This window comes from Ahaetulla prasina, chromosome 8 (genome assembly GCF_028640845.1).
Source record: "Ahaetulla prasina isolate Xishuangbanna chromosome 8, ASM2864084v1, whole genome shotgun sequence".
Lineage (NCBI taxonomy): Eukaryota > Metazoa > Chordata > Lepidosauria > Squamata > Colubridae > Ahaetulla > Ahaetulla prasina.
The window spans coordinates 64,175,386-64,198,950 of NC_080546.1; the positions used below are offsets into that span (position 1 = coordinate 64,175,386).

General features: G+C 41.6%; 1 protein-coding gene across 1 annotated transcript in view; it reads left to right on the forward strand.

Annotated features, from left to right (window-relative positions):
• Positions 1-732: 732 nt before the first annotated feature.
• The window catches only part of LOC131202851 (uncharacterized), a 28,330-nt gene continuing 5,497 nt past the window's right edge, over positions 733-23,565 (forward strand). Inside the window, exon 1 of the mRNA XM_058192319.1 lies at positions 733-3,123. The gene's annotated coding sequence lies outside the window, so the exon portion shown is untranslated. The remainder of the gene's footprint in view (positions 3,124-23,565) is intronic.

The following is a 23,565-nucleotide window of genomic DNA, read 5'->3' on the forward strand; positions in this document are numbered from 1 at the left end:
TTATTATTATTATTATTATTATTATTATTATTATTATTATTATTATTATTATTATTATTGTCGCTAAGATTTTATACTCGGCATTTAACAGTGAGATTGGCCTATAGTTTTGGATATGTTGGTTATCTGACTTTTCTTTTGGGATTAATGTTATGTAAACCTCTGTCCATGAGTTTGGCATTTTAGCTCTCTCTAATACCTCATTATAAATTTCTAACATTATTTCCTCTAATGGTTCCTGAAATTTTTTATATACTTCCACCCAGATTGAAATGCTACTGTCTCGGACTGGCTCAGGTGAGTAGGTAGCAAAGATTGGGGCTGGTTCGCCGAACTGGGAGCAATGGCTGGCTGACCAAACCCCCAAACCTATGTCCTGCAGTCCTGCTGTCGAGCCCAGCTCTGGCTTGACACTGGACGCTACAGGGATCTGGATCATGGGAGCAGCCCCTAATCAAAGGTCCAAAGGGATGGATTATCAAAGACTTGTTCGAGGGGTGCAGGGATCTGCATTTGGGAAGCATGGGAAGGAGATCATCACACTGGCAGCCGGGATAGAGGGAGATGAGAGCTGGGCATCATGCTGCTTTAGTTTCGGGATTTGGCAGATGAGGCTGTCAAGCGAGGAGGGAAAGAATGGCAGGGCGTCCAATCAACGGAGCAGGTCAGCCATGGGGTGGGGCATGAGCAGCGTGGGATGTTTAAAAGGGGCTGAGAGGCAGAAGCTTTCAGTGCTGACTTTATACAGAAAGACTTTGACTATTACTGAGACCCGGTTTGTAGCAGACTCAATAAACGAAGTCACGGGTGGAAAAGAAAACCAAGTTGGCTTGTTTCTTCTCATGGCATCTGACACAACTGTGGCTGAGCTAGCTGAGAGGAAGTCAGCGCTTCCCTCTTTTCAAAGAAGCTGTCTGTTCCAGTTGGCGTGAATACCATGGCTGAAGTTACTTCTAAACCTGAGGCTGAACCTGAGGAATGTGGAGGGGAGGAGGAGGTGACCGAGACAGTGGTGATGGAGGACAGTGAAGCCAGAGTGGTATGTCCAAAGGAGAGGAAAATGGTGATAGAAGAGAAGAAAGTGGAAACCAGAGAAGCGGGGGAGTCACGACCCACACAATCCTCCTCTGGCCTTTGGTGGCACAGTTTGGCTTTGAGTGGCCCTGAAGTTGTTAGAGCTAAAACCCCTCCCCCAGTTGGAGCCCCTCTATTCCAGGAATGGTGGGGAAGGAGGTGGATGGAAGAAGATGACCAGGACTGGAATTATTTTACTGGAATTGGGACTAATTGTATGGAAGCGCTTAGGGAACGGTTTGGGGAGGCCAGTTTTCGTGATGCATCATCATGGCAACCATGGGTGATGGGTATGGACTCTTCAGAAACATGGAGGCCAGTAGGTAGTGCGAGAACTGATTCAAGGTTCCACCTGGCCAGCCCCAAATTTAGACAGGAACAGGAGACTAGGAGGTCTAAGTCTTCGGAACAACATCCTGTTGGTCAGGGGGAGTAGGACCACAATATACCTCCAGCACTGGGGGGGAAGGTACAGCCACCATGTCCCTGCCTACCACCACGTCCCTACCTACCACATCCCTACCTACAAGGAAACAAATGGAATCAGCCTATGAGACTGCTGGTAGCAAGGAAATGCCCAGGGGTTATGGCCAAGCACCATGGTGGGCTATGGGGCAGTGGCCACACCCACGTCCTGTTTGGGGCCCTCCACCCATTCAAGCCTCGTTTGATGGAACTTCAGATCGAGTAGCATTATTTCTAAACCAAGTCATAAGCCACTTTGATTTATCCCTCGCAATGGACGATGGTAGTCGCAGTCACAACGGTATTGCAGGGGGAGGCAGTAGATTGGATGGCTAGTCTTCACAGTGCCCATGCTAGGGAATTGACTGATTTAGGTATGTTTTTGGAGGTGCTGAGGGGAAGGTTTGAGGATGAATCAAGCACCAAAATAGCTGAAGGTGAGATACTTTCCCTCAGGCAGAAGGGTAGGTTGGTAAAGGAATACGTTAAAGAATTTTGGAACCTGGCAGACCGATTGAGAATGTGGCCAGAGAAATTGCTGGTCCACCAGTTTCATAGGGGACTGGATAGGGACGTACGCCAGGCTTGTATATACAGAGGATTGCCTGCACGTCTGACTGTGTCGTGTCCCACTCCTCCGCTGACGGCCGGGTCAGGGAAATCCAAATCAGGCGTGCCTCTGCAGCTCTGCCAAAGTCCTCAAGGCAGGCAGGAGACCAGAAAGTGACTTCAGCAAGATAAGGTAGACTTTGCCTGACTCAGAGAATGCCAGAAAGCAGATCCTTTATATAGGCCATGGGGTGTGGCTCCATGACTCAGCACTTATCCAGGCCTGCCCCTCCCTTCCTTCTGTTGCCACCGCCTATCAATTCTCCTGAAGCGAGGATCACTCCAGTCTGCAGCTGTTGGTAATTGACCTTCCTCAGGCTCACATGCTGTGGGGGAAGGGTCTAGTTGCTCCGTTTGCCTGGGCATGGAGCCAGAGCTGGGGGCTGGAGGCACTTCTTCCTCCTCAGCCTGTCTGGGCATGGAGCCAGGGCTGGGGCTGGGAGGCATGCTAGGACATTACTCAGCATTCGGAAGCAGATAAGATGGGCCCGGCTGCGGGGAAAAAGGACGAGGCACAACAGACTGATTGATTTAGGGCTGCAATAGAACTGGACATTGGCTTATGGGAATTTAGTGGGGGGGATATGTTAGTGCAATCACCCAAGTCAAAGGACCCCAGAAAGGACTACACCACGTGATAGAGAAGCCATTGCACCATCTTCCTCACTGGTCGCTGTGGCTGCATCTCATTGACTGACTTTCTGGTGTTTCCATTGCAATAAGTTGGGCCATCATGTAGCGGAATGCCCTTTGCCACCCCCTCAGACATTGGGAGTTTCGACACCAAACACCGGAGTAAACCAGAGGGAACGGCTGTGGCCCATTCCTGACCGGATGAGAATGGTAACACAGACCATGCCCGAAACTTCAAGTGCTCCAGGGAAAGGTCCTGAGAGGTCAACTGTGGATGGGGGTAGTGGACTTCTACCAGAGGTCGCAAAGGATATTGTTGATGATGAGTCCAATGACCCCATGGTAAGTGGCCCCGTTTGTCCCTTCGTGATCCCAGTAACTGTCCGAAATATTGGGGTTGGAGCACGGAGCTCTTTTTTTTTTTTAATTCAAAAAGTTTTACAAAAAAAAAAAATTCCCCCCCTTTCCCTCCAACCCCCCTCCCTTCACTAATACCCTCCCCCCTCCCCCCTGGCTTCCCGGAACAAGCACAAGGTATAGTTAAAAATAAAACAAACATATGCTAAGAAAATTTTCCCCCAAAACTATTATACCAATTTTCCTTTTCTAGCTCTGACTTCCTCCTAACATAACCAAAATCCTTCAAAAAAAAATAAAAAATAAAAATAAAAATAAAAATTAACAATTAACAGTAGTAAAATATATAAATCAATAGAACAAATTAATCCTAAAGTATTTAAAACCAGCTAAAGCATAAAAATCCAATCCAATTCAAAAAATATGTCCCTTATAACTTCTATAACCATATAATTTCCCCCCCATGTCTTTCTTACATAAGATCTTTTGAGAATATTCTATTTAAAATTCAGTGCAACACCTTATAAAATTTCAATACAGAAAATTACAATATCTATTCAACTCTAGTCCTTCCTCATCAAAATCCAGTATAGATCCAAATAGCTAGTCTTTTATGATAGATATAAAACATATAATCAACCCATTTCTTCCAGATCTTCCTCACAAATTGTCTTTCCGGAACACTAATATTTTTGTCTGTTAATATTTCAAAAAAACCTTGTTTCAAGGATAATACTTTTGTCTCTTGCCATTTTTTTTGATGCATTAATCTCTGTCTTTCCTTCATTACTCCTTTTGAAAAGTCAGTCACAATATTTCCTAGTATTTCCATGGCTTGGGGCCTGGGTACTTACAGGACTGCCTCCTGCTACCTCATGCCTCCCACCGACCCGTACGCTCACACAGAGAGGGACTTCTCAGGGTGCCGTCCGCCAAACAATGTCGGCTGGCGGCCCCCAGGGGAAGATCCTTCTCTGTGGGGGCTCCTACTCTTTGGAATGAACTTCCCCCTGGTTTACGCCAAATATCAGACCTTCGGACGTTTCGCCACAAACTGAAAACATATTTGTTTGTTTGCGCGGGGCTCTCTTAAATCGTTTAGATTTTAAATTTAAAGTTTTAAAGTTTTAAATTGGGGGTTTTAGATTTTATATATTTTAAATTTCTTGGCCAAACTGTATAATAAGTTTTTTAAATTTATTTTTAATTGTACATTGTTTATTTTTATCATGGCTGTACACCGCCCTGAGTCCTTCGGGAGAAGGGCGGTCTAGAAATCTAATAAAATAAATAAATAAATAAATAAATAAATAAATAGTAGTTCCTTATGTCCAAGAATCCAGAAATTACTGCCGTATATTCCATCAGTCCAAAAAGAGAACTCTTGGAAAACATTAAGCTTGTGAGTCTTTTCCGTTCGGGGGACAGTCTCCTGTAGCACAAATTCAGGCATTTCATCCAAACTATTTAAAGAAAACTTCTTTACATCAACTTGTTTATTCACGATCATATCTTCATATTTATCCACTTTTATTTGTATCTCCTCCATTCCATTTTCCGAGTGATTGCACTGGTTAATTTGCTCCAAGCTCTCATCCAAAACGTCCCCATTTTTTATCAATTCGTATTTTTGAATAATTAAATACATACTTTCTGTGTAGTCCTGTATAAAGTCACGAATCCATTCTTCTGAAAGAACCTTCATGACAAAGTTCCTGCTGAGAATCCCCTTGTAAAGTACTTAAACAACGTAATATAATCCAACAATCCACAGTCAAACACAATAAGATAATATCTCCATTCAGTTTCGATTCAACAGCAAGGCTCCCTTTGATGTATCGCTCTGCTTTCAGTTTCTCTAAAATGCCATTTTAAACAATTAAAAGAAAGGGGGGGGGAATTTCTCTTTTTTTTTTAAAAAGGTGGAAGTCAGAAAATCAAAAATACTTGCAAACCAATAATTGTTCACTCATGCTTCTTCCGTCTGCTTTTAGAAATCCACAAAAAGAAATCAGTTGTTAGCAGAAGTGGACACCTTCCTCTTTTCCTGCTTTTTCAGGAGCGCAGTGAATACTGGAGGTTGAGGGAGGATTCAAGGGGATTTGACCTTTCGGGACTTTGCATAACAAAAACAAAGCCCCTAGGGGAATCTACCACTATCCCCCCCCTGCTCTTTCTCTCTCTTTCAACCAGAGAGGGAAATTAAGCCAGGAACAGCTGTTTTCACCGGCTTTTACCATATTCAATGCGAAGTGCCATAAATTAGCACTCAGCGAGAAAGGTGGCGCCACCCAGAAGCCGGAGCACGGAGCTCTGATTGATTCAGGGTGCACATGGTGCTTAATCAGTAGGTCAGTAGTTGTTGTGACCCAGGTTCCTGGACCCGGACTCCTGGACTCGGATGATTCAGAAAGTGAGGGAGAAGACCTGGCCAGCCCTGCTTCTCTTGAGCCCTTTCCCTCCCTGGCACCCACTCAAAGGGAGGAGGAGGGGCCGGCAAAGCCTGATTCCATGGAGCCTCCTTCTGATTTGGCAACGCCCCAAGAACAGTTTTGGAGTGATGCAAGGTTACGTAGGCGTGATCGGCGTGCGCAGCAGCGGAAGAGTTGGGACAAAGCCAAGTCATAATTGTCATGCAGTGACATCTGCAGAGACTATAAATAGGAGGCGGGACTTCCTGGTTTTTTGTCTTGGACAAAGTAATGAATTTGGGCAGGCAATCTGTATCAACGGAGGGAAGAATATATTCGTGAGTAATTCTGGCCTTATCTGTAATTTCCTTGTTATCTCCAGAAACTTGGCAGGCCCGTGGGTAGACGTAGCCAGGACATTTATATATATGTAAATAAATCAGAAAAGGAGGCCTCTGACTGACTCTTTGCTGGGAGTATTGGGGGAAGGGAAACAGAACAGTAGTGTCAGGACTGGCAGTACGTATCAAACGCCTGAAAATACCCATTAGATTCGAACAAATGGATGGGTCTATCCTTGGGGGTACACCGGCTACCCACGTCATTGACCTGATCCAGTTAGAGATTGGGGATCATTGGGAACATATATTTTATAGTGGTAGAAAAGATGGTGGAGTGTATTATTTTAGGATTAACGTGGTTGGACAGATGGCAACCAACCATATGGTGGGAAGGCGGGTATCGTAAGCTAAGGTTAGCACTGGGACCAGAACCACTAGTAGACCAGGCGGGAAATGGAAAAAGTTTTATCGTACAAGAAGATACCAAGAATGGAAAAGAGGAGGGGTTCCCGAATATGTACGAGGATTTGGCAAAAGTGTTCAGTGAAGAGAAGTGTGAAGTCTTACCTCCACACTGTGCAACAGATTGCGCTATCAAGTTGATACCTGGCGCTAAATTGCCAAAGCCTCGTATGTATTCAATGACCCCTAAAGAACTCCAGGAACTAAGGAAATATATTAATAAAAACCTAGCTAGAGGGTTTATTCGACCTAGACAGTCTCACATGGCAGTGCCTGTTTTGTTTAGGGAAAAGAAGGATGGAGGTTTACGTCTATGTGTGGACTTCCGGGGACGTAATTCGGTTTGTGTTGAAAATCTATACCCTTTACCGTTAATGAAGGATTTACTGTCCACCCTGTCAACAGGAAAGATATTTACAAAGTTGGATTTGAGGGAAGTGTACTACAGGGTACGTATCTGACCAGGGGATGAGTGGAAGACAACATTCAATTGCCCTTTAGGCAGTTACCAACTTTAAGTAATGCTGTTTGGCTTACAGGGCGCTCCAGCTGTCTTTATGCAGGTCATTAATGAAGTATTGCATGAACATCTTTACCGGGGGTCTTGGTATATATATATATATATTAATATATACAAAAACTATGGAAGAACACACTCGATTAGTCCGACAGGTCTTGAAGAAATTATTGGCTGCCAAATTATTCATAAAACTGTCTAAGTGCAAATTCCATCGTACAGAGATAGATTATTTAAGATATCGTATTCAGAAGAAGGAGTTGGAATGGACCCCAAGAAGGTGAACACTACTAGAATGGCAGGCTCCAACCATGAGGAAACAGTTACAAAGTATCCTTGGTTTTGCCAATTTCTATCGGCAATTTATTCCTTCCTTTGCCCAGATAGCTTTACCATTGACTGACCTGTAACGGACTAAACAAACCGGGACGAAGACGGGGCAAGTGTTGGAATGGACATCGAAATGTCAGAGGTCTATTGAGAAATTGAATGAAATGTTTGCATGTGAACCAGTGTTAAAACACCCCGATCAATCATTATCTTTTATAATACAAGCCAATGTTAGTGATCTAGCTGTAGGGGCTGTTTTACTGCAACAGAACACTCAGATGGTCTTACAACCCTGTGTCTATACCTCACGTAAATTTACTTCCACTGAAAGAGGATGGGCTATATGGAAAAAAGAGGCAGGGGCCCTCCTTACTTGGTGACATTTACTTGAAAGAGCAGATACTCCATTTGAAGTCTGGACAGACCATCGAAATTTGGAAGCATTGCAGAATCCCAGAAAATTATTGCCTAAACAGATGCGTTGAGCACAATATTTTAGGAGGTTCAAATTCACCCTAAAGTATGTGCCTGCAGGTAGAAATTTCTTAGCGGATGCACTGTCGCATATGCCACAATATAATAGTAAAAGGGAGGAGGTAATACAGGCCATGGTACTGGCTAGCCTGTCAGTTGGTCAAATACAGCCAGGAAATCTTTGGTATGAGGAAGTCTGAGAAGTGCTAGCCACCGACACTTGGCTACAGGATTATTAGCCCTAGTATCCATTAAAGATTGTCTTGCCTGGAAAGGGGATAAACTATATATCCCAAAGGATATACATCTTGCTGTTTTACAGAGATGTCACGATGTTAAATCGGCAGGCCATTTTGGCTTTCTTAAAACCTTACATCTGGCAAGACGGCAATTTTGGTGGCCTGGCATGCCTAAGACGTTAAGGACGTTAAGGAATATAGTAGGAAGTGTAGGATGTGTGCTACAACTAAACCACGCCCCAGAAAGCCTCTAGGTTTACTACAGTCAGTAGCCGACCCGGGAGGCCATGGGATGAAATAGCGATGGATTTCATAGTTGACCTCCCGGAGAGTCAGGGCTACATGGTAATCTGGACTGTGGTAGACCTATTTTCTAAGCATATTAAACTATATTAAACTAAGGCTGCCGTGCAAGAAATTAGGGCCTAAATATCTAGGACCATTTACAACAATCAAAGTTATCAGCCCTGTGACTGTTATGCTAAAACTCCCTCCACTCTTAGGAAAAATACATCCAGTATTTACCCTTTTTTGGGAAGGGAGGGTGAAGATGGGTCTAGGGGGAGACCCACAAGGGATTAGGGGAGGGATATGGCCAGATCCTGCAAAGGCTTGCCGGGTAGATACTGCAGGTCCGGAGGTGAAGATCGAGATGGGTGCTCAGTTCCACGAGGGCCTTGCTATCAGCACAGTAATTGGGAGGGGTAGATATGGCGGAAGCGGGGGAACATATCATGTTTGGGGAGTGCGGGAGCATTATTTGCGAATGATCCCGCACTCCGATCCTTCTGACTTCGCCCGTTCCCCGGGTGGCCGGGATCCTCAGAGCCTGGACCTTCGGCTGATGTTGTGCAATGCCAGGTCTGTTGTGAATAAAGCCCCCCTCATTTTCGACCTTATCCAAGATGGGGGTACGGACCTGACAGGCATTTTGGAGACCTGGTTGGGCACAGAAGGGGGGGCTCCCCTTGTTTTTTTTTTTTTATTGAAAAAGTTTTAAAAAAAACAAAGACATTTTCACCCCTTTCCCCCCCCTCCCAAAAACCCTTCCCCTCCTTCCCCCGGCTTCCCGGGTCAATCACAAGGTATTGTTATACATAAACCAAACATAGAATAAAATTTTCCCTTCCAATCCAATTAACCTCATCCAAAGCTTTTCATCTCCCAACCCCCTCCCCATTAAATAAAATAACTTTCTAATTATTCAAAGGCAATCTGATATTTCTTAATCTGATATCTGTTTTGTAGATAATCAATCCATTTTTTCCATTCAATTAAATATCTTTCCTGCGTATTGTCTTTTAAAAAAGCTGAGATTTTAGCCATCTCAGCCAAATTAATGACTTTCAGTATCCATTCTTCTATTGTAGGTACCTCTTCTTTCTTCCAGTATTGTCCAATCAACAGTCTTGCTGCTGTTATTAAATTCAGAATCAGTTTAGTCTCAATCCCTGTACAATCCGTTATAATTCCCAAAAGGAAAAATTGTGGCAGGAACTTTATCTTCTTCTTCAGTACATTTTGAATAATCCACCAAATTCTTATCCAAAAGGCCTTAATTTTCTTGCAAGTCCACCAAATATGAAAATATGTAGCGTCATCACAATCACACCTCCAACATTTCGCTTGGATATTAGGATACATACATGATAATTTTTTGGGATCTAAGTGCCATCTATAAATCAACTTATAATAATTTTCCTTAAATTCTGTGCTTGTGTAAACTTAACATTTCTAACCCAGATTTTCTCCCATGTTTCCAACATTATTGGTTCCTGAATATTCTGTGCCCATTTTATCATACAGTCCTTTACCAAATCCTTTTCCGAATCTATTTCAAGCAACACATTATACAATCTCTTTATATGCTCCTGGGTCTGATTTCTAATTTGCTTTATTAAATTTTCCTCCTTTGCATTATACCAATTTTTGATCTTCTTTCCATCTAGCACTTATTTGCCCATATTGAAACCAAGTATAATTCCTCCCTTCTTCATTTAATACCTGTAATGATTTTAATTGCAATCTACCTCCTTCAGCATACAAAAGTTCTTTATAAGTAATCATTTCCTGTTTCTGTTCTATATTTATATTCTCTATTGCATGTCTAGGGCTCGCCCATATAGGAATCTTGTAATCTAATTTATAAGAATATTTTTCCAGACCATAAAGAGCACTTCTCAACACATGATTCTTAAAAGCCCTATCCACTTTTTTTTTCATAAAATAAGTATGCATGCCATCCATATAACAAGTCATAACCTTCTATATTCAAAATTCTTTCCTCCGTTAAATTAAACCAGTCACTTATTACTGAAAGGGCTACTGCTTCATAATATAGTTTAAAGTTAGGCATTTTAAGCCACCTCTTTCCCGTGAGTCCTGTATTATTTTCATTTTAACCTCGCCTTTTTACCCTGCCATATAAATTTATTAATCCCAATCTGCCAATCTTCCAAATTTTTATCCTTTTTAATTATTGGTATCATCTGGAACAGAAACAAAAATCTAGGTAACACATTCATTTTAATAGCCGCAATCCTTCCCAATATCGACAACTGCAATTTTTTCCAGACACTCATATCATTCTGAACTTTTTGCCATAGCAAGTCATAATTATTCTTATAAAGTTTCTTGTTCGATGAGCTAATATAAACCCCTAAGTATTTAATCTTTTTTACCACCTCAAATCCTGTCATTTCCTCTAGTTTTTGTTTCTGTTGTATAGACATATTTTTAATTATCACTTTTGTTTTATTCTGATTTATTTTAAATCCTGATATCTTTCCATATTTATCAATTACTTCCAACAAAAATCTACTTGAATTTATAGGATTTGTTAAGGTAACCACTACATCATCTGCAAAAGCTCTAACTTTGTACTCATATTGTCTAATCTTAATTCCCTCTATTTTCGTTAATTCTCGTATTTTATCTAATAATGGTTCCAAAGTCAAAACAAACAATAGTGGTGATAAGGGACATCCCTGTCTCGTTCCTTTCGCAATCTTAATAACTTCTGTCAAACTACCATTTATTATAATCTGAGCTGTTTGCTCTCCATAAATCGCTTTAATTACTCTACCAAAACAATCTCCAAATTGCATTTTCTCTATTAATTTAAATAAAAAATCCCAATGACGAATTCTAAGAGCTCCTTCCATAAGTTTATATTGTAATATCACAACCTGATCTTCATTTTGATCCACTTTTTTCTGAACACCTTGCATTTTATCTTCTAAATGCTTATTTGACTGAGAGATCTGTTGCATTTCCTCTTCCAATCCCTCAATTTTTTTACTCAGTCCTTGAACTGCCATGAGAATATCTTCTCTTATTTTTGCATTAAAATTCTCCATCATCTCTTTTTGCCTATCTTCAGAAAGTTTTAATTGTTCTTTCAATATATCCTCAAGACTTGGTTCAGATCCCCTTCTTCCAGAAGGCTTTAAAGGTTTAGCTGCCATTCTGTCTTCAAAAAGATCAGGAATTTAAACTTAACAACTTTCCTTTACTCCATTCAGTATAAGAGAACTCCGTTTGTAACAATCCACAAATAACGCTACTTTGTTGTACTAAAAAATTTTACTTTCACTTTCAGACACCATTTTAAAAGTCAATTAATCAGAGACAAAGAAAGGTTTCAGGTTTCAAAAAGGGAGTCGGTACTTGCCGTGTTGATTCTACATCAAAGATCGAACGCTTGTGAAATTCCCGTCTGCTTAGAAAATCAATCAATTTAATAAGTCCTTTTGAGCAGAAGCGACTCTCCTACTCCTTTTTCCTGAAAAAAAAAACAGGAGCGTGTTTGAAGTTGGAGGTAGTGGAATTCGGTGGGATCATAAATCCAGGAAAATTCGCTCTTAAGAGCAAACCCCCTGTCTATATCTACCACTTTTCCACAGCTCTGCATAACCCTCTTTTGCCCAAAGGGTATGCTAAGGTCAGTGAACAGTGATTTATACTGTTTCACTGACTTTTACAATCTTCTAATGCGGAGTGCCCTGTTAGAGCACCCAGCAGGAGCGGTGACGTCACTGGAGCCCTGGGGGCTCCCCTTGTTGAAATGTGCCCACCAGGCTTCCGTGCATTTCATCAGCTGAGGGCCCAGGGTAGGGGTGGAGGAGTGGCAGTTGTTATTAACGAGGTCCTGAGACCGAGGGAGGTCACTGTACCACAGATAGCTAGATGTGAATCCCTCTGTGTGAAGTGGGGTCATGGGATACAGGTGGGTTTGCTGATCACATACCTGGCTCCTTGCGGCGTGACAGCAGCCCTGCCAGAGCTGTTGGAGGTGATAGCCGGGATGGCGGTTGATACCCCCAGACTTATGGTCATGGGGGATTTCAACCTGCCATCGACCGGTGAAGCATCTGTTGCTGCTCGGGAGTTCATGGCTTCCATGACAGACTTGGACCTGACCCAATTAGTTGATGGTCCCACGCACACTGGGGAAAACATGCTGGACTTGATTTTTGTCTCTGGACAGTGGCTGAATGATCTTGAATTAGGGGATTTAGTTATTCAACCCTTGTCATGGTCTGATCATTCTCTCCTTCAGCTGAACTTTCAAACCGCCAACCCACACCGCAGGGAGACAGAACCGACTCGCTGGTTCCGTCCCAGGCGCCTGATGGACCCAGAGAGGTTTCTGACAGTGCTTGGGCCATTTCCTGACGACGTGGCTCATGGCTCGGCTGAGGAACTTGTCGCAGCCTGGGAGCGGGCGGCGGCGGGGGCCTTAGACCGTGTTGTGCCTTTGTGGCCTCTGACCCAGCGCCGACCTCGACCAGCCCCTTGGTACTCTGAGGAGCTGAGAGAGTTTAAGTGCTGGAAAAGATGCCTAGACAGTGTCTGGAGGATCAGCCTTTCTGAATCGGATCGAACACTAGTTAGGTCTTATATTCAGGCCTATCTAGTGGCGATAAGAATGGTGAAACGTGAGCATTTCGCTGCCCTTATTGCATCGGCAGATAATCGCCCAGCCACTTTGTTTAGGGTGACCCGCTCCCTTCTTGCTCAGGGAGCCAGGGAAGATCCCTTGCAGGGACATGCTGAGGACTTTGGAAAATATCTGCACAATAAAGTCGCTCAGATCCGGGATGGGCTGGACGCAGTTTGGGTAGATCCAGATGGGATGACGGAGGCAGATCTTGGAGATGTTGTCTGGGATGGGTTTGACACTGTGGTTCCTGAGGACATGGACAGGATACTGAGGAGGCTGAATGCAACCACATGTTTATTGGACTCATGTCCCTCCTGGTTGGTGCTGGCCACACAGGAGGTTACACTAGGTTCTGGGGAATTGTTAATGCTTCTTTGAGGGAGGGTGTCTTCCCTACCGCCCTGAAAGAGGTGGTGGTGAGGCCCCTCCTCAAGAAGCCTTCCCTGGATCCAACTGTTTTAGCAAATTATCGTCCGGTCTCCAACCCTCGTTTTGTGGCAAAGGTTGTTGAGAGTGTGGTGGCGCATCAGCTTCCTCGGTACCTGAATGAAACTGTCTATCTAGACCCGTGCCAGTTCGGTTTCCGGCCTGGGTACAGCACGGAGACGGCGTTGGTCGCGCTGGTTGATGATCTCTGGAGGGCCCGGGTCAGGGGTTGTTCCTCTGCCCTGGTCCTATTAGATCTCTCAGTGGCTTTTGATACCATCGACCATGGTATTTGCTGCGACGGCTGGAGGGGTTAGGAGTGGGGGGCACCATTTTTCGGTGGTTCTCCTCCTTCCTCTCCGACCGATCACAGACGGTGTTGGCGGGGGGGCAGATCGACCACGAGGCGCCTCTTTTTTTTTTTTTTATAAATAATTTTTATTTCCATTTTACAAAATCATATTTATGTACAAACTATTATCCATCATTAATCATTAAATTTTTATTTATTACTGATTCAGGCCTGCCCGATTGCCACTTCCTTTCTTCACAACCTCCCTCTCTACCCTCTACTACTTTCCCATCCATCCTCATCTCCTTCACTTTACTACTTCCTCTCCTCCTTCTCCACTCCTCCCTTCTTCCACCCTATCTAACCTTCTTATTCCCCTCCTCCTTCTCTACTCATTCCTACCTACTTTCTCCCTCCTTCTACTCCTCTCTCCTTTTCTTCCTGAAATGGCAGTCGAGCACCCCCAATATCATTTAAAATTTTTTAATTTCATATCTTCAAAAATTACTGTACATTAATAATCAATCCATGTATCATTTCCCCCTCCTCCCCCCACAGACTTCCCAGAGCAAATACCGGGTATTATGACCAACAATCACAAACTAACGTATACAAAATATACATAACCTCCCACCTTTAAAAATTTAAAACTTTAGATCCCCTCACAATAAAAATAAAAAGATAGGAAAGAATAATAAAAAGAAAAGAAAAGAAGCAATACCAACTTCACATATTACTTCTTCTTACAGTCCATTTTTAAAATTAATCCATCTTCTCAAATTCAATTTTTTTTCCACTTGTATATTCCTTCAAATTTCATAAGTCCATTTCTCAAATTACTGTCCATCTTCTCGAACTCAAATTTTTATCACTCATATATTTCTTCAATTACCATAACATTTAATGTCCGTTCTTCTTACAGTCCATTTTAAAAATTAGTCCATCTTCTAAAGTTCAATTTTTTTTCAGCCATTTGTATATTCCTTCAAATTTCATAAGTCCATTTCTTAATTTACAATCCAGCTTCTCAAATTCAAATTTTCATCACTTATATATTTCTTCAATTGTCATAAGATTTAATATCCAATCTTCCAATACTACTCCATCAATCAAATATCATTTCGAATAAAATCTCTCAAATATAGTATTTCCAGCTTAACTTCATAACTTTTACTGTCTATAAACGTCATTTAAAACAAATAATCATTTAAACTACATCCACAATATAACAGTAAGCAGTTAAAATCATTACATCCACATTATCTAAATTCATAAATTTCACTTTCCATCCTTCACAATTGAACAATATCATCCCATAAATTTATACCATACAAATAGCAAATAACAAAATCCTATAATTTATATCCTAAACAAATCAATTCCAAAATTAACCATAATCATCATATTCACAACTTAAACATTCCTCCCCTCTCCCATTCTATTTTCCATCATTTCCAAACCAATTAACTTAGCATCTAACAACAAAGGATTCCCACTCTTTAAAACATTAATATAAAAATGTCTCGCTTTCATAACTGAATTAAGAAAATACTTTCTGCCTCTAAAATTCACTGACAAACCCATTGGGACTTCCCATCTAAAATATATCTGATGTTTCTTAAACTCATCCACTTAACATTTTAGGAGGAATTTCCTTCATCATTTTTATATCTTGTCCCAATATTTGGAATTTATTTTTAAAAAAGGCTTGCAAAATTTCATTCCTAACCTTTTTAGTTGTAAAATAAATAACCACATCCCTCGGTACTCTATTTTGTCTTGCCCACCAAGAATTAACACGATAAATTCTTTCAATATTAGTCTCAAAATCTTCCGGCTCTACACCCTTTATCTGAGCAAAGGCTTGCGTAAAAATCTCCTTTAAATTTTCCTTCCTATTTTGTTTCAATCCCCTCACCCTTATAGCATATTCCATTAATCTATATTGTAATATTACTCTTTCTTCATCTGCGCTATCTACCTTTGCCTGTATATCTCCCATCTTATTATCTAAGTTCCAATTGTTTTGATTTTTTGAGTTTCTTCTTTTAATTTTTGAATCTGAGCTGAAGAAATTTCAAAGTTTTTAATGACTTTTGGCACTATTTGCTTAAAAGCCATTTTTAAAATTAATCCATCTTCTCAAATTCAAATTTTCATCACTTATATATTTCTTCAATTGTCATAAGATTTAATATCCAATCTTCCAATACTACTCCATCAATCAAATATCATTTCGAATAAAATCTCTCAAATATAGTATTTCCAGCTTAACTTCATAACTTTTACTGTCTATAAACGTCATTTAAAACAAATAATCATTTAAACTACATCCACAATATAACAGTAAGCAGTTAAAATCATTACATCCACATTATCTAAATTCATAAATTTCACTTTCCATCCTTCACAATTGAACAATATCATCCCATAAATTTATACCATACGAATAGCAAATAACAAAAATCCTATAATTTATATCCTAAACAAATCAATTCCAAAAATTAACCATAATCATCATATTCACAACTTAAACATTCCTCCCCTCTCCCATTCTATTTTCCATCATTTCCAAACCAATTAACTTAGCATCTAACAACAAAGGATTCCCACTCTTTAAAACATTAATATAAAAATGTCTCGCTTTCATAACTGAATTAAGAAAATACTTTCTGCCTCTAAAATTCACTGACAAACCCATTGGGACTTCCCATCTAAAATATATCTGATGTTTCTTAAACTCATCCACTAAAAAAGCAAAACTCATCCACTTAACATTTTAGGAGGAATTTCCTTCATCATTTTTATATCTTGTCCCAATATTTGGAATTTATTTTTATAAAAGGCTTGCAAAATTTCATACCTAACCTTTTTAGTTGTAAAATAAATAACCACATCCCTCGGTACTCTATTTTGTCTTGCCCACCAAGAATTAACACGATAAATTCTTTCAATATTAGTCTCAAAATCTTCAGGCTCCACACCCTTTATCTGAGCAAAGGCTTGCGTAAAAATCTCCTTTAAATTTTCCTTCCTATTTTGTTTCAACCCCCTCACCCTTATAGCATATTCCATTAATCTATATTGTAATATTACTCTTTCTTCATCTGCCCTATCTACCTTTGCCTGTATATCTTTCATCTTATTATCTAAGTTCCAATTGTTTTGATTTTTTTGAGTTTCTTCTATTTTCCTTTGCAACTCTAAATTAGCTTTATTAATTTCTGCAAGATCATCCTCCATCTGAATACAAGAGCTCAATATTTGCGCAATTGCATCCTTTACCATTTTCATTTCCCTCTTCTGCTCTTCCACCGCTTCCTTAAAATCCAACATCTCTTTCTCTATTTCATCAAATTTTTGATCTATTTCTAAAAAATGACTCTCCAAAAACTCCTGTAAAGAATTTCTTAATTCCTTTTTAATTTCTTCTTTTAATTTTTGAATCTGAGCTGAAGAAATTTCAAAGTTTTTAATGACTTTTGGCACTATTTGCTTAAAAGCCATTTTTTAAATAAATAAATATATATATATATATAGCTTGATAATGGACCAAGAAGAAGAAGAAAAAAATTCAAAAAGAAAAATTCAAAAAAACTTTTCTTCTAAATCACTATAATCCCAAAGAAGAAGAAAAAATATAAGTCATAAGATTCTCGTTTCTTCCATTTAATCATTCCTATATATCTTCTATTTCGACACTAGCTGTTAGCTTTAACTTTCGTTTTCAATACACACATTCCACAAAACTGCCTGTCAGCCTGCCCCAGATCAGTGTTTGAGAAAATAAAAACCCAACTTCATCATGTTGAAGAATTTGGTAATCTTTATCATACAAGTCTGGATGCGGTGAAAGCAAAGCTGGAACTGGAAGTAAATCAAATCCCCAGAGTCATATTCTCTCCTGAACCCTCCCCCTACTAGAGGTCATACAATAATAGTCCAGTGTCTTCTTTCTCCTCAGCCACGTGTAGTTTCACTTCCGATATTCTCCCTCTGTCAATCTTCCGAATGGAATGTGGAATCAGCAGCTGCCGTTACATTCACACGCCAACACAATTCAAACCTCTGGTTTTGAAAATGGCATTTCCCCTCTCCCCCACATACAATGTCAGCCGACGCTGGGAACAGTGAAAACCTCCCCCCCCTTCCCCATAAAGCATGTAAGACAATCAGTAGAGCAAACTTTTAACAAGGTAATAAAATAGTCAGATAATCTAGTAGGAGAAATACACTAAATTAAAGCGGAGGCTGACATTCGGCCCTCCTTCGAAATTAGGACGTTAGTCCTGGAAAAGAAAAAGAAAAGTTAGGGTTTATCAGGATATTTGTTATAAAATAGTGCCAGTTTTTTGGGGGCCTGCATATCTTCTTTGTTAACCCATTCAGCTTGTGATAGAGGGAAGTGTTTCCATGCTACCAGATATTGGATTTTATTTCTATGTTTTCTAGAGTCTAGAATTTCTTTAATTTCAAAATGTTCTTCCCCGTTAATGAGGATAGGTACAGGGGCCTTAGTAGGATTTGGTCTAAAGGGGGATGTGTGCTCAGGTTTGAGCAAACTAACGTGGAAAACTGGGTGAATTCTTTTGAGAGATTTAGGTAGTTCCAGTTGGACCGTTACGGGATTTATTATTTTCACGATGGGGAATGGGCCCACATATTTTGGTTCAAGTTTTTTAGATTTTTGAGTTGTTTGTAAATATTTAGTAGATAAGAAAACTTCATCTCCTACTTGGAACTTTTTCTCAGGAGCTCTCTTTTTATCTGCTTGTTTTTGTGTGAGTGATGAGCATCATCAATTGCTTTTCGTAATCTTCCATGTACTTTGCAATTGTTCTATCCATTCAGCCAGGGACGGAATCAATGGTTTTTGTTCAGGGAGTTCAGGAATGGGGACAAATTCTTGACCAGAGGCAATTTTAAATGGGGTGAATCCAGTGCTGCTATGAACAGAATTATTGTAAGCCACTTCCGCAAATGGTATTAAGTCTGCCCAATTATCTTGTTGATAGTTAATGTAACATCGTAAGTATTGTTCCAGTACTGAGTTTGAGCGTTCACAGCCGCCATTAGTTTGAGGATGATGGGAGGAGCTTAAACCTTGGGTGGAGCCTATCAACTGCAAAAATTCTCTCCAAAACTTAGAAGTGAATTGCACCCCTCTGTCTGAGATTATTCGTTTAGGAACCCCATGGAGTCTGTAGATGTGTTGGACAAACAGTTTTGCCAACGTTTTTGAAGAAGGAATTTTGGAACATGGGATAAAGTGTACTTGTTTGGAGAACAGGTCAGTAACCACCCAGATTACTGTATTTCCTCCACTTTCAGGTAATTCCACTAAGAAATCCATGGATATTTCTTTCCATGGGGCTTCTGGACGGGCTACTGTTTGTAGCAACCCAGGAGGCTTCCCTGGTGGTCTTTTAGCTGATGCACAAACAGGACAGCTTGCTATATAGGATTCAATGTCTTTTTTAAGACCTGGCCACCAAAACTGTCTTTTCAGGAGGTGTAAGGTTTTGACGAATCCAAAATGGCCAGCCATTTTAGCATCATGACAACGTAGAAGTATGACCTCTCTCAGAGATGCAGGCACGTATAACTTTGCTCCTACCCAAGCTAGTCCATCGCAAAGAGTGCACTCGTGCGAATGGGCTAAGAACCAGTCATCTTTGTTTAAGGCTTCCTTGAGCGAATTGGTGAGGTCGTCTGGTAACATCGGATCGGTATGAGCTTGGGTACGAGTAATCGCTGGGGCTGCTAACTGTTGCACTGGGAGTATAGGCCGTGCTACTTCCTTGCGAGTACTGTTGTATTGAGGTAAACGGAAAGGCGTCCGAGAAGTTCTTTCCCCAGGAATGTAGCGCAAGGCAAAATTCAAACCTCTGGTTTTGAAAATGGCATTTCCCTCTCCCCACATACAATGTCAGCCGACGCTGGGAACAGTGAAAACCTCCCCCCCCCTTCCCCATAAAGCATGTAAGACAATCAGTAGAGCAAACTTTTAACAAGGTAATAAAATAGTCAGATAATCTAGTAGGAGAAATACACTAAATTAAAGCGGAGGCTGACATTCGGCCCTCCTTCGAAATTAGGACGTTAGTCCTGGAAAAGAAAAAGAAAAGTTAGGGTTTATCAGGATATTTGTTATAAAATAGTGCCAGTTTTTTGGGGGCCTGCATATCTTCTTTGTTAACCCATTCAGCTTGTGATAGAGGGAAGTGTTTCCATGCTACCAGATATTGGATTTTATTTCTATGTTTTCTAGAGTCTAGAATTTCTTTAATTTCAAAATGTTCTTCCCCGTTAATGAGGATAGGTACAGGGGCCTTAGTAGGATTTGGTCTAAAGGGGGATGTGTGCTCAGGTTTGAGCAAACTAACGTGGAAAACTGGGTGAATTCTTTTGAGAGATTTAGGTAGTTCCAGTTGGACCGTTACCGGATTTATTATTTTCACGATGGGGAATGGGCCCACATATTTTGGTTCAAGTTTTTTAGATTTTTGAGTTGTTTGTAAATATTTAGTAGATAAGAAAACTTCATCTCCTACTTGGAACTTTTTCTCAGGAGCTCTCTTTTTATCTGCTTGTTTTTTGTGTGAGTGATGAGCATCATCAATTGCTTTTCGTGTAATCTTCCATGTACTTTGCAATTGTTCTATCCATTCAGCCAGGGACGGAATCAATGGTTTTTGTTCAGGGAGTTCAGGAATGGGGACAAATTCTTGACCAGAGGCAATTTTAAATGGGGTGAATCCAGTGCTGCTATGAACAGAATTATTGTAAGCCACTTCCGCAAATGGTATTAAGTCTGCCCAATTATCTTGTTGATAGTTAATGTAACATCGTAAGTATTGTTCCAGTACTGAGTTTGAGCGTTCACAGCCGCCATTAGTTTGAGGATGATGGGAGGAGCTTAAACCTTGGGTGGAGCCTATCAACCGCAAAAATTCTCTCCAAAACTTAGAAGTGAATTGCACTCCTCTGTCTGAGATTATTCGTTTAGGAACCCCATGGAGTCTGTAGATGTGTTGGACAAACAGTTTTGCCAACGTTTTTGAAGAAGGAATTTTGGAACATGGGATAAAGTGTACTTGTTTGGAGAACAGGTCAGTAACCACCCAGATTACTGTATTTCCTCCACTTTCAGGTAATTCCACTAAGAAATCCATGGATATTTCTTTCCATGGGGCTTCTGGACGGGCTACTGTTTGTAGCAACCCAGGAGGCTTCCCTGGTGGTCTTTTAGCTGATGCACAAACAGGACAGCTTGCTATATAGGATTCAATGTCTTTTTTAAGACCTGGCCACCAAAACTGTCTTTTCAGGAGGTGTAAGGTTTTGACGAATCCAAAATGGCCAGCCATTTTAGCATCATGACAACGTAGAAGTATGACCTCTCTCAGAGATGCAGGCACGTATAACTTTGCTCCTACCCAAGCTAGTCCATCGCAAAGAGTGCACTCGTGCGAATGGGCTAAGAACCAGTCATCTTTGTTTAAGGCTTCCTTGAGCGAATTGGTGAGGTCGTCTGGTAACATCGGATCGGTATGAGCTTGGGTACGAGTAATCGCTGGGGCTGCTAACTGTTGCACTGGGAGTATAGGTCGTGCTACTTCCTTGCGAGTACTGTTGTACTGAGGTAAACGGGAAAGGGCGTCCGCGAGGAAGTTCTTTCCCCCAGGAATGTAGCGCAAGGCAAAATTAAAGCGGTTAAAGTATTGGGTCCATCGAGCTTGTTTTGGTGATAGCTTTCTGGGAGTTTTCAGGGTTTCTAAGTTTTTATGATCAGTCCATACTTCAAAAGGGTGTTTGGCCCCCTCTAAGAATTGTCTCCATGTTTGGAGAGCCCAGTGCACTGCAAAAGCCTCCTTTTCCCAGATGGCCCATCTCTGTTCTGTTTCAGTGAATTTACGAGATGTGTAAGCACATGGTTGTAGCTCACCTTTAGCATTGGTTTGGAGTAAAACTGCTCCGACTGCTACGTCACTAGCATCAGCTTGAACCATGAAAGGGGATTCCATGTCAGGGTGCTTGAGGACAGGCTCGGCGGCGAACAATCGCTTCAACTTCTCAAAAGCGGCCTGACACTCCATTGACCACTCCAGTGGTAAGGATGGTTTGGGTTTAGTATTTCCTCTTGTTTTGAGGAGATTGGTGATTGGCAGGGCAATGTCAGCAAAAGAGGGAATGAATTGGCGATAAAAATTAGCAAATCCCAGAAAGCTCTGTAATTGTTTGTGGGTGCGAGGAGGTGCCCACTCTAGTACTGCTCGGACTTTGGCAGGGTCCATCTCCAAGCCATCAGAGGAAATACGGTATCCCAGATAGTCGATTTTTGATTGGTGGAATTCACATTTTGACAATTTTGCATAAAGTTCAGCGGCCAGCAATTTTTTAAGTACTGCTCTTACTAGCTTCACATGCTCCTCCATGGTTTCAGTGTAGATAAGTATGTCCACAAGATAAACAGGAACCCCTTTAAACAAGTGTTCATGGAGAACCTCATTTATTAGTTGCATGAAAACTGCTGGGGCCCCTTGCAACCCAAATGGTAAGACTCGGAATTGAAAGCAACCAAGGGGACAATTGAACGCCGTTTTCCATTCATCCCCTTCCTTTATACGCTTCTCGTAAGTCCCCTTCCCCTCTGTAATACGCTTCTCGTAAGTCCAGTTTAGTAAAGAACTTTCCGTTGGCCAAGTAGGCGAGCATGTCTTTCATAAGAGGCATGGGGTATACATTTTCCACGCACACACAGTTCAGATTTCTATAGTCAACTATCAAGCGAAAGGTGCCATCTTTCTTTTCCCGGAACATGACTGGGGCTGCAACCCGAGGCCTAGCCGGTTGAATGAATCCTCGTTCTAAATTTTTATCTATGAAGTTCCGTAATTCCCCTAATTCTTTTTGGGTCATGGGGTAAGATTTCTGTTTCGGGAGTTTCACTCCTGGTAGAATGTCTATTGCACAGTCTGTGGGCCTATGGGGAGGCAGTACGTCAGAGGCCTTTTCACTAAAAACCTCTTGTAGGTCCCAGTACTCTTTAGGAATTTTTTCCTCCCCCTCTAGGCGCTCAACCATCGCCCCTAGTTTCTCAGGGCAATCAGGATCAGGGGTTTTTAAAATTATGTTCTTCTTCTTTAGTGCCTTTGTGCGGAGTCGCACCACCCCTGTTCTCCAGTTTATTTTAGGGTTCCATTTTTGGAGCCACGAGAGACCCAGCACGAGAGGTTGGTCCATCCCTGGAGCAACTATGAAGTTTATGATTTCTTTATGGTCATCTATGGTCATCTCTATGGGCTCTGTCACAAAGTGGGCTGGGCCTCCCCCCGCTATCGATCCATCTAGTTGGCAGAAGGCTATGGGCCTGCTTAATGTTTTTAGTCTCAGTTCCATTCTCTCCACCACCTCGGGACTTAAGATACATCGGGTACACCCAGAGTCTAAGAGGGCTAGCATTTCCCCTTGCATTCCTGAGGATGGGATATGCAGTTGTACAGGAACGGTAAGGGCCCCCCCTTTCCAACTCACCAAGAGGTCCTCATCCAATTCCGAAGATGGCTCGGTGTCATCTGACCCGGTCGGAGTCCCAACTTCCTTCTCGATGGGAGGAGCGTACTTTGCGTCATCTGTTCCCCTCTTTGCGACCTCTCACGATTTTGGTTCCACCTGTGCCGTTGGTTTTTTGCCACTAGGGGTCGACTTCGGCGGCAGCTTTGCCCGACAATCAGCGGCTCGGTGGCCTTCTTTTCCACATCTGAAACAGCCTGTGGGTTTCTTCTTCCCACTCTCCACTGCAACAGAATCCTTGGTTGGTTCCCTCTGGAATTGAGGTTGGGTTTGCCTCCAACTACGATCGCTTCGCAGGCGGTCCTTGGCTAGGTCTATCTCCATTTCTGCTGCCAGGGTGTACCAGCCATGCAGGGTAGTCGGGGATGCTCGGGCTCTACATAATTTATATAATTCTCCGTTTAGGCCGTCTTT